Source organism: Leptonychotes weddellii, chromosome 9 (assembly GCF_054177405.1).
Source record: "Leptonychotes weddellii isolate Sample4059 chromosome 9, ASM5417740v2, whole genome shotgun sequence".
NCBI classification, from domain to species: Eukaryota; Metazoa; Chordata; class Mammalia; order Carnivora; family Phocidae; genus Leptonychotes; species Leptonychotes weddellii.
The window spans coordinates 59,906,946-59,919,201 of NC_138377.1; the positions used below are offsets into that span (position 1 = coordinate 59,906,946).

General features: G+C 34.7%; 1 long non-coding RNA gene across 1 annotated transcript in view; it reads left to right on the top strand.

The window, feature by feature from the left end:
- Nucleotides 1–2,005: 2,005 nt before the first annotated feature.
- The window catches only part of LOC115943687 (uncharacterized), a 142,826-nt gene continuing 132,575 nt past the window's right edge, over nucleotides 2,006–12,256 (top strand). The window contains exons 1-2 of the long non-coding RNA XR_004078270.2: nucleotides 2,006–2,139; nucleotides 4,870–5,034. This is a non-coding gene — a long non-coding RNA (uncharacterized LOC115943687). The remainder of the gene's footprint in view (nucleotides 2,140–4,869; nucleotides 5,035–12,256) is intronic.

Here is a 12,256-nt window from a genome sequence, read left to right on the forward strand (position 1 = left end):
TGCATTTCCATCTGTTTCTCCAAATATGGGTGTTTCTTTACTCATCAAGTTATTAATCCTCTACTTAATATCACACTCAAGCTGAAACCTAATTATACAAGTCCAGAACCACAGCATAATATTATGAAGACAAGTGCATATATTACTTAAAGTTCTGGTAATAGCTTTAAAGGTTTATATAACTTGGAATCACCATTTTGAATATTATTGGTAAAATTATGAAAAGCTGTTCTAGGATCAAAACACAATGGCATGTTGATTTCATAGTAAAATGCGATCTTGCAATTGTAATTAGTGTCTATCTCAAGAACTATGGGTCATTATATAGTTTAATTCAATTACTTGATTAAATAGAGATAATCCTTTGTAGGTATCGGCTAATCTAATTCATGGCAATTTACATGGGCTAGACTTATTAAAGATATATAGTAAGAAATATTTTATTTAACATATATTTTTGCTAGCTTTAGAACTTAAAGATCATAATTTACTCTGCTCTGGCAGCACACACATACACACACACACACACACACACACACACACACCCTGTGGTTAGTTTATTCCTTGCTACTTTTACAATCAGTTACTGCTTTGGTGAAAGCCTAAAGCTTAATCCATTAAGAGCCATTCAGAACAAAACAAACAAACAAAGCTTTAACCACTTCAGTGACAACAGTGCAGAACCAACAAGCAGCCTTCTTCGAAAACCCTAGCAATTTTAGGATCAATAGCCTCATACTGGATGCTTCTAAGTGATAAAAGCTAGAACATTTGTGCTGCCAGGTTTTAGAGAATAAAACAAAACACAAAAGTGTCTGGGGAAAGATAATTTGGTAAGTTTAGTTTGGAAATACCCATGTAGTGCAAAGGGCGGACTTACGTCCTATCAACAGTCATGATGAAAACAAGCTAATTTAAATATCACCTTGCACTGAAAATTTTACCTGTGTGTCCTGAGGGTTGAAACTTAAAATACATTTTAGTCTTTATCCAAGTTCTGCTACTTGCAGCTTTACTATTACTATTTCTAATTAATGTAAGTGAAATCCTTGGTATATCTACATTCACATCTATTTTTTTTGAAAATAAATCTTATGTAATATCTCTATATTAAAGTATTTAGAAGAATGTTAGAGTCCACTTGATTCAAGGGTACAGTTTTAACAATAAAACTAACAAATACATTTATATATGAGAAGAGCAGAAACATACATTTTTTCCCACAAGATTAAAAGCCTGCTCATTTCCTTTTAGAATTATTTCATTGTATATTATCCTTTGTGAAAAACCCATTAACTTCTTTTATACATCCTCAAGTCTTAAATAATACCCCAGTGCTGCAGAATCTGTTCCATGGAAAAAAATCTACTGTCATTCCATAAAATAAAAAAGGCCTCCTACATCATTACATTATCCTTTTCAGTTTTACAAAACAATTTCACAATACTGTATCTCCTGTAGCAATAGTTTTTTAAATGCCTTTACGTTTATACTTAATTATAAACTCAGTAATGAAATAGGAGTATTATTTATTATTATTTCAAAATGTCAACTGGTTAGACTTTACCCACAAATTATCTGGAGGCATTAAATTATATACCTTCATAGGTAGTGAGCAGACACTTGGGATTGCCTGCAGTATGTTTACAAGCTAATTTGTTTACTGAATATTGTCTACTCGTTTACATTTCTGCTTTTTTTTTTTAAAGCAGATCCTTACTGAAGATATGCTTAATATGAGGAATTTATGAAAGAAATCTTTTTTAGTTTTAAAAACTAGCATCAAATCAAAACAATCTCTTTGCTGAAATGTTATCAAATAACATTGACCATCAACATTTTACAGACTGAAGAAATAAATTACCCTGCAATACCATTAAAATGCATGATTTTCTTGTGTGTCAGGAATGCTGTGCAGTTTTGTCTGGATTCATTAAGGCGCTCCCTGCATAAGTGCGTTGCCAACAGGGATGTGGGTGGCTGTAATGGCAGCCTGTAGGTTTGTATGGAAAACAAGTATGGCACAGTGAAAAAAATCCTTCTCTCACCCTACAGGTACCTGTACGGAGAGCTTGGGAGGCATTTCCATAGGCTCATTGTCAAGTGAAAGCTAAAGCCCCCACTCACTGGGAAGCAAAGGTAAGTCTGAAAAACCGCATTGAAGAAACAGGAGAGGGGGTGGGGGTGGGGATGAAATCACCTAGCATTGAAGCAGCCTAACCAAGTGACAGACACGTAGACAACTCTCATGCTGCCAGAACAACACTCTGCACAGCCCACCAGCAAGCGATTTGTCACTGCGACAAGAATATCCTCCGCAATTTGGCATCAGGGTCCTTGGACAGCCAACTGTGCCTGTACAGCACGAGACGTGTTATTCGGCAACGGGAAAGATGGGAACCAAGGTTCTCGTTATGTCCAAACATGTGATTTTATGAAAAACATATCTTTTGTCATGATCAACACAGAGATGGAGCAGTAGTAATTGATAATAACTGGGGACAAATCAGACAACAAATTGAGAAAAGTATATTCTTGTATGTTTTTGAGGTACCCTGTGTGTTGAGAAGATTTCAGGATGCTCGCTCTGTTTGTCTGCTATTTTATGGCACACTCCCACAGTGTTTCATAGAAATAATGAATCCATAGGTGCAAGAATGAACGGGGAAGATTTTTTTGGTAGTAAACCATTTGCTTTTAGCAGAACATACTCTTTGCTTTGTTTTAGACTTTATGTGTTTGTGTATTGTGTGTTGATTAATATGTCGCTAAGTGCAGATCCTTTCTTACTGTCCTGATTTGAAATAAGACAAAGAATTCAAGGTAAGTTGGGTTATAAATGTGCAAAGGAAAGACCCTCTACTCTTTACATTGCTACTCTGGTAATCTATTATAAAAGTGCAGTAAAGGAGAGAAGCCAGGGGCATAGGATAAAGGTATCTGATAAATAAGCAAGTAGTGTTCCCCTTGCCAATTACTTGGCATCTTACTTTGTAATTAATGCCACAGTAATGAAAAAAGTGGTAGGCACGAAGATTGGGCCTTTTGTGCATTCTATACAGAATCAAACACTCATAAAAATCTAGCTCAAAGCTAGCCTAGTTTGGCTCTCTCCACAATCAAACTTGCTAGAGAATTAGAACAATCCCATAGGGTGTGTGTGTGTGTGTGTGTGTGTGTGTGTGTGTATTGCAATGTATTATATAAGAGTGACATCAGGCAATTGTGGTATTGCTGTCTCTATCACACAGACAAGAGTGTCCTTCATTCCCCAGACATGATAGAAACTTCTACCCATTCTGCCAGTATCTAACATCATGGTATCTATTATGTTGTTCACTAGTTGTCCTATGAAACACTTTAGCTAACTGCTACTGAAGTGGCTATGATAACTGCCTTGCAATGCCTGGTGCATTTCCCAGTAGCTTATAAATTTGTGCTTTATGGGAACTTTCAGGAAATACTAAAACTACTTAAAAAGTCAATAATAAGTGAAAGTGACAGTGCTAACAGGCATTTTTTTAAGAAGTAGACAAGAATATAGTTTAGGCAATTTTGATATCATTTGAAATACAGTACAAATTTCAAAAATACCCAGTTAATATTATAATAATTCTTCAAACATGAAAAATATATTTTTTTTCTAGCTATATGTATGAACCAGATATTGGATGGTTTGGATTTGGGGGGTTGGAGAAAGAGATGTTTAACTGTGAGACTTTGGAAATGGTATTAGGAATAGAGTATGTTGAGTAGCTATGTACACAAATGACTAAATGAAATGACTCAGATTTATATCCTTTTAGGGGTAAAACACAAAGGGGAGAACAGGGAGGAATGTGAAGAGAGAAGGTTCAAGGCTGGAGGGTACAAAATACAGTGGAGATCATAAAGAAAACTAACCCCTACTTTTCTAAGCTTTGCATGAGGTGTTTTCCTTGCAATTCCCATTTAAGTCAATGGGAATCATGCAGCTAAAACCCTGTGTAACTCTTTGACAATTTACTTCCTAGTGTCTGGAAAAAGAGTACTACCTACTAAGGGCAATTTACTCATTTTAGTTTGTGCCTTCCATACAAAGATGAATTTGATAGCATATAGCAGGAGGAAAAGAGAGACTGCATTTAAGATTTTATTGCAAAAGAAATCATCACTGAAAAATGTCGCCTAAACTCTTACCTTGTTTAGCAACAACAATAAACAGAGAAAAGCAATCCAGTGAAAGAATATGAAAAGAAGTGTGGACTTGATTACAGGAAAAATGGTGATTGCTATATGAGGTTTTTTTTTTCCCCCCATTTTAAATTCTCAAGCTCTGAACACAATTGCAGGATAATAAGAATAGAGGACAATTCTTAAGACACCAAATTGAAGCTCTTGATTACTTGCTTTTTCCCATGTACCTCAAGTTGTACATATGTAAATATAGCTAGGGTAGCCTTACAAAATCTTTAATAATACAAATACAGTGTGTTGGGGGGGCTACCATAGCTTGTAGTTATGGGTAGAAATATAGGTAAAATGACAGATATTTATCCTGCTGTAAGCAATAACTAAATAAATGTATTGTATCCTCTATATAATATTATTTTTGAAAGCTATAGACTGTGCATGTTAAAAAGTACATGCTATTTATAATCTCTTTCATGAACTTGGAAACAGAAAACTAACACTGGCTTTCAGAGTCTTTATTTTTATTATAAGGCTCTGTATTTCTTTACTCTCAAGTGAAATGTCTATTTAGGTGCTTTACTGATATAATTCTTATAACTGTACAACCATATAATAAGCTTATGTGGGCTGAAGATACAGCTCTTGTGTTTTCTGAGTCTCTTCTCTGTGATTTGTTTTCTGACTTTTCCTTTGGAGGGTGAAGAAATAAGACACTACATGGCTCTGCTTTTTAGTGCATGGATCAGAGACACACCTATGAACAACTGCCTACGCAAGTTGATTACTGGGCAATATAATTTCTCAGTTTTTATGGGTAAATGAGTGCTTCTCGCCATGGACCTAGCTTGTGCATCAATTTAGGTAAGCATACTGCTGCAGCAGCCTTGAAACTATTGCTCTCTGATTGTACCAATTAACAAATCCTGAACTTTACCACCAGGAAAAGACATAGCTCCCCATTTGTGAATGCCTGGCTTTTGAGAATTAGAGTAATTATGTCACCAAACCTACCATTGATTTTCAGATAGACATCTCAATAATTTTGTAAGAGTAAAAACCTTTCCAAAAGCACACTGATATTTTTATAGCAGAAATAATACATAGGGATGAATACAGTGATTTGATATGTGAGAACGTTTAAGAGAGAGAGAGAGATACTTTACTTGAACAGAATTTAGATATGTTTCTGGGCTGAGTCTTTGATTATAAATTTCATGTTGGAGGGTTTTGACTGTGTGAGAACTTCTGAAATCTGATTTCCTTGGAGAAGGGTGTTGAGAATTCACAAAATAATAAAAAGCATGTGCTGTTATTAAAGTAGATTATGGTACTATTGTAAAATCATAGACAATGATAAATTTAAGACATTAAAATTCTCTAAGTTGTAATTTTAAAACTCACAGCTGGTTCTTACATCCCAGGCCACTCATCGTTTGTGACCAGATCACATATCCTTAACCAAATACACATTAAAAGATTTCTGTTCACAAATTAAACCTGAATTGAATTTAGCACACAAAGCTCTTTAGTTATCCATTAAGGTTTTGTTTTTAATTTTTTTCTTCTTACAGTGTTTTTATAACCAGCAAGAATAAGTTAGTAACAGTATTTAAGGCAAAATAAAGTCAAGTATTACAATGGCAATGTCGTTCACAATGTTACAGAAACTTGTTTTCCTCCTATATTATAGTGACATTGTTTCATTTTGGGCAAGAAACTGAATAATCATTAATACATTCCATGGAATCATATATGTATAGGATTATATATTCTAGATCTCTCATTTTACGAATTATCTTTGCCATGATCTGAATGAATAAAGTATTTTAATTCAAAACTAATCTCTGTTTACTTCAGGCTGGTTTTGCTAGAAATTTACTATGAATCAATGTTTGAAAGCACTGATGTTTAAGACAACTTTCAGTACTCACTTTTCTTTGTATCTCCCTCCACGTAGTTAAGAAATTATTGTGACTTTGAAATGACATCTATGCAGTCATTTTGTAGTATGTAGGAGGGGAAGACATACAGAAATAATATATTTTCCCTTGCAATATCTCAAAATCATGCATTTAGTTTCCAGAATACACATACACACACACACACACACACACATACACACACAGAGTCTGCTTTTCTTTTAGCTCAATAAGCACATTTTGTATATATTTGCCCTGAAACATTTTCCCTGTCCCGGGCATGCTGTTTCATGAACTGATTTTATCACCTGTACAAGAGCATTTTATAAATGTTCTCACTAAGAAACCAAATAAATAAGTGTATAGTCAAATTAATGATTGGTTATATTCATAAGGATGAGTTTATTTACATTATTTTCTTTACTGTGACCGCATTTGTCTTTTCTTGTCCTTTTTTATCTTCATTTCTTCATGCGTGGCACTTGAACAGCCTTCTATAACTAAAATATATTTGGAGAGCTAAAGTGTGGAGGAAGATAATTTTGGGGTAAGGGCATGGTACTGTTAACACTGTTGATTCTCTGGCCCCAAAGATCTTTGGGATTGTTTATTGTTCATATGGTAAATTTCTGATGCTCCACTTCAAAAATCTGAGGCCTGAACCCTTCTTTGCTATGTCTAAGAAAAGGAAGTCACTATATAATAGGCTGAACAGTCTGGAGCAAAAGGTCACCCAATATTACATGTGGTTGTTTGGGACCAAAGCATGGGAAAAATCCTCCCAAGCAGTGTTAAGTTGTCTGCCCTTTCATTGGGGGGTGTGTGTGTGTGTGTGTGCAACTTTAACCTTAAGGGGATTCAAGCACAGGTATTGAAAGAGGAAGAGGACTTTTAAGGTGAAATGAGATCTGGAAATGTTTCAAAGATACCCTAAACCAGACAGGAGAAAATCTGTTTCCAATAATAAGAATTTTGAGGCTTAAAAGTGATGGCGCAGAATGAAAAACATTTTTTACAGTTCTGAAGTACATAACGAAGCAAGGCAATGGTTCAGGTGAAATGCAACATAATTTTCATAATTATTTAAGTGTGAAAGCACATAATTGAGTTCATTCATGGCCTTTCAAGTGACAGTGTTGGGCATTGGAAAAACCAAGAAGATATTTGTCTGATTTTTCAGTATTATGCCATATAAATCTGAGCAAGTCATTTAAATTGTTCAGGGCCTACATAGGTACAAAATGAAGAGGATTCTAACACTGTTAACATAAGAAGGAATGCAAGGTTTGTGATTATTTCTGATGCCTGGTGTTTTCATTGTTGTTTGAGCTCTTATGCTTTGAAAGGGTATATTCTGTTTACTGTGATAGTGTCATTCATTTACTCATTTGTTCAGTCAAAGATAGTTACTAAGTATTGACTAAAGAGCGTGGCTATTCTTGCTATCAGAGACTACTAAGATAAAGTTTCCAACCTTTAAAATATTCATAGTCTGCTGAATGAAGCAACAAACCAAAATTAACGGCCCAATATAGTAAGGGTTATGATAAAGGCACACCAACATTTCTATGGGAAGTCAGAAGAGGAGCTTCTAATTTTGCCTCAGAGAGACTGGAAGGCTTCATAGAGGAGGTGATCACTCAACTAGATTGATGGTAAAAATGGGACCACTTCAGTTTCTTGCAGATAGACCAAAGATTGCCACAGGAGAACTGAGTTAATTTGTGCTGTAAGGCTCTTGGCTTTAAAACATTCCTTTTTTTGTGTGGCTTTAAAAATTTGCATTATTGTGAAGTTCTGCTTCTGCCTATTGGTTTTGATATTGGGTTTTCTTTCTTGTCTTTTTTTATGTTACATGGGAAGGAAAGGGGAAACAGTAACTACTAAATATGTGGTTGATATGACTACTCGCTACCTATTCAATACCTCTATGTTTTGAATGGTGTGTATGAGTGCATGCATATGCAAGCTCATGTATGATAAAATAAACATAAGTGAATATGTGAGACTTTCATGATAATCTTTTGAGATAATAGGAACGATGCTGGAATAACAAACTCAAATAGGGAAACCTCCACTCAAATTGTTTTAAATATTTGATGGGATTCTAGGGCTTTCCAAGAACAGCTAAATATATAAGCATTTTTTTCCTTTCTATTATAGAATAGAAAGCATCATGTTAGAAGGATTCTCTTTCTAGCAGGTGTGACAAAGAAACAGGTAGCAGGAGGGCTTGGTACATAGAAAATATTTGAAACAAAATCAGAATTTAATGACCTAAGCCAGTGTTTCTCAAACTATAATGTGCATAAGAACCACCTGGAGAACTTGTTAAAGTACAGTAGGCCTGGGGTTGGATTGATAAATTTTCATTTTTTACAAACTCACAGGTGAGGCTGATGCTGCTGGTTGAGGATCACACTTGGAGAACCTCTAATCTAGACCAGTGCTTCTCAAATTTAATCTGTATATGGAATCACCTGGGGATCCTGTCAGATTGAAGATACTGATTCAGTAGGCTGGGGTACATAGGAAAATTTGCATTTTGAACAAACTCAAAGGTGATGCTGATGCTGCTGGTCTGCAGATCACACTGTGAGAAGCAAGGCCTTAGGTGATTTCCTACATTATGAGTCCAAGTCATGTGACATGGCCTGGTGATTTCAGAAAATAGTAAGATCAAATAACAACTTCAAGTTCATTTCCTAAGCAAATAAGATTGTATCTTTACCAAGAATTAATTTTTTTTATATATCATGTGAATAATATTACAACCCCACTGAGAAGTATTTCCTAATCTCCTGTTCCCCATATAAAATACTTGCCCTAGTTACTGTAAAAGTTAGGTGAAACATAGGTTTCTTCTTTTAAGTAGCTTCTATAACTACCTTGGCCATGTATTAAATGCATTATATTTCTCTAATTGTGATAAGTTGTGTGTGAGTACATAAGGTAAAAATGGATTGGTCTAATATGTCCAAAAGAAAATCTTAGAAATAGTACTATTCAAGTTGTGTTATTTAGCCACCCCTCTTGTTTAAAAATTCTGTTTAGTTAGACAAGTTCTATTTACATAAAGCAGAGGTTGAACTAAATCTAGTGAAGTGAGCTGGAAAATATACTATTTTTGATCAGATAACAGTCCCTGGTGGATTATATGGATGTGGGTGTGAAAGAGCCTTACTGATAGGTGTTGGCTGTCTTCAACCTACATTTTCTCAGTAATTGATAATTCTCCATTCCCTCTCTTCTGTGTAGACCTTTTAAAAAATAAGGGAGTGAAGTAATGGTAGTATATTAAGGGATTTGAAGTACAAATTTCCAAGAGAATATTCAAATAAAAAAATGCAAGGGATAGAATCTGTAGTATATACTTTGGCCAACTTTGAGTCATTTTAGGCACCCTAGGGAGACATATATTTATATTCTCCTTACGCCCCTCCACAAATTTTCAAGTGATATGAAAGTGTTAAATTCAATGACTCAACACAGTTTGAATAAATTTCTCAATTCTCAGTTTGTTTATTGTTTTGGTGGACTTGATCAAATATGGGTAACTGATCATGTTAATGCAAATGCCCAAACCCTCAGCCAAATAAATGTAAATATACTTAAAGTATTAATATAATTTTTAACAATTTTTTTGTCTGGGGTGTGTGATTTTTGTATTATCATTTCTGAGGCTAAACGACTGTCTTTATAACAATAATAGATGGTCCAGTGCTTTTGTCATTTCTACTCCTTCCCATTTTCCAAGTATATTAATTTCGATCCACTCACCAAATCAGACTATTCCAGGAAAAAATTTTACTTGCAGGATATTTGACTTCTTAAAACACTGCACTTATGTCTTACTATCTAACCAAATGAAGTTTCAAACAATATAATTTTAAAATGTAGATGCTTGGGATAGAAGAGCAGTGGTTCTTAACCTTTTTGGAAATATCTCTTTACAGAAAATGCTCATAAGTACACACAAAGAAATTTTGCATACAAAGTAGTGCATATTTACTGGCCTTTTGAAGGAAAATTAACAACTCTGATCTTGATAACTGAGGTGAAGTTAACAAAAATGCCATCTTTTTTCTCCTTTCTTACATAGACATTGATACCAGATGGATCAATAGACTGTTTTTCTAAATACATCATTTTGTTTTTATTGCGTAAACCTTGCCTTACAAATAAGCCTTTATACTGATTTGTAACATGGAAGCAAGTGGACATCTGGCTTCTGTGAAAAATATGATTCACTCATTTGCATTTTTAAATTCCATTCATTCCATTTTTAAATTGTTCACTTGTCCTCTTTGCTCTTTCTAAAAGCAACTCTTTTTCGCTCTCTTCAATTTTAAATACCCACAGAATTTATGTTACTTATAGTTCAGGACATCATCTCTTTAAAATTTTTAAATGAAAATCAATATTCAAGGTCCACAGCATGTGTAAATCCACAGTATCTAGGTAAGGGAGAAGTTAATTGAAAACCAGCAAGGAATTTGGGTGACAAAAATCAGTTTACTCCTAGTACTTTATATTGGTCTTGGAGGGCTTTGAAATATCTTTCAAAGATCAAAATACTAATGAATAATTTATCCTTCAGGTTGGTTTTATTTCTTCAAAAAATATTTTGGGTACATAAAGGTGTTTTTATCACTAATGATATGCTGTAAACAAATTCTGGGAAGAAAGATGATAATGATATTCAGTTACTAATAAAATATTGTTTGCAGCAATAGTTTTTGTGAGCAAAAATAGAATTTGAAACCTGCAACATTTATTCATTAATTTAAGTACTAGTCCTTCCTCTTTATAGTGACAAATCCAGAATCAATAATTTTCACAATGTTGAAATCTCATAATAACCAAGAGCAGAAGAACTCAAGTTCCATTCCAATTTTAGGTAAAATTTCTCATGAGTGTTTTATTCCTCATCTTACATAATTGGCCTTTATAGAAGCCCAGCATTTCAAAATGGTAGTGTTGAATATTAAAATAGTTAATCTCTTTGTATATTGGATATTTCTCTCTAACTAACTAGTTATGTCCTGGAAAAAATGTGAATGTGTGTGTGTGTGTGTTTGTGTGTGTGGTGTGTGTGCATGTGTAATGAAAAGATTTTTCTCCAGTTGAGTGGAATAGCTGATGGGTCTAAGACTAGGTAATGGAAATGTATAGTCACGATAGACAAAGATGAGAGAATGAGAGAAGTTAGTCCATAATGGTCTTCAGCTGTGAATTTTGGACTTGATTCTGAAAGTATACCAGAAGATATTGCTTTTCTAAGAACATCAACCACAAGAGTTTTAAGGAGATTTACCTAGGGAACATACAGAATGGACATTAGCGAGGTAGAGATGGGAAACTGGAACCAAGAAGACCAGGTAGCTGAAGTTATCAGCTCTGAGCTTGCGTGCTATCATTTATAATTCATGTTTCATTACAGATGTTCTTTGCTAACATTGTACAATTTAGAAAATTTTGAAAGAACATACTGGATTTGAAATTAGGAGAAGTGAATTTGGTTAAATTTCCCTGCCTGGATTTCATGACAGCTATCACATTGAACTAAGTCACATTTCCATTTAGGGTTTAGTGCCTATAATTGGGGGGAAATAAATGCTTGTTTTAATGATTTGGTCCATAAAACTGTTAGAGAATGAGAGCCCCTTTTCCTGATGGAAAGGCATTATAAACCTGTTGGAGACAAACTGGAGAGTTTTAGAAGCTAGAATCATAGATGTAGGTCACTCCTAGAACTGTTTACGCACTAGAGAAGTTGATCCTTAGAGTAGCCTGAAACATAATTAGATAGACTAACATGATTCTGGTGACGTAAGGCAAACTGGTCCCATAAATCATATCAGAAATAACTTCTGTTTTGAGGAGGATGAGATGTACTGTCATCAGGACACCCACTAGATCTTTTGAGGCGTTGTTACTACTTTCACATGTATTGCATGGAAGTTTAATATGAATGCACAATCTCCAGTTCCTTTAAGAACAAGAAGCAGTGTTCCTCTCTCTCCCACTGATGCCACTGTCAGAATTCAGAATCAGGGGATACCTTTTCTCTCTTTAAAGGAAATTTAGCTGCCCTCTTGGTGAGAGAGAGTAAAACTGCGTAAGGTGTTGAATGCCGATTAGCATGTCAGTCAGGCTGTCTA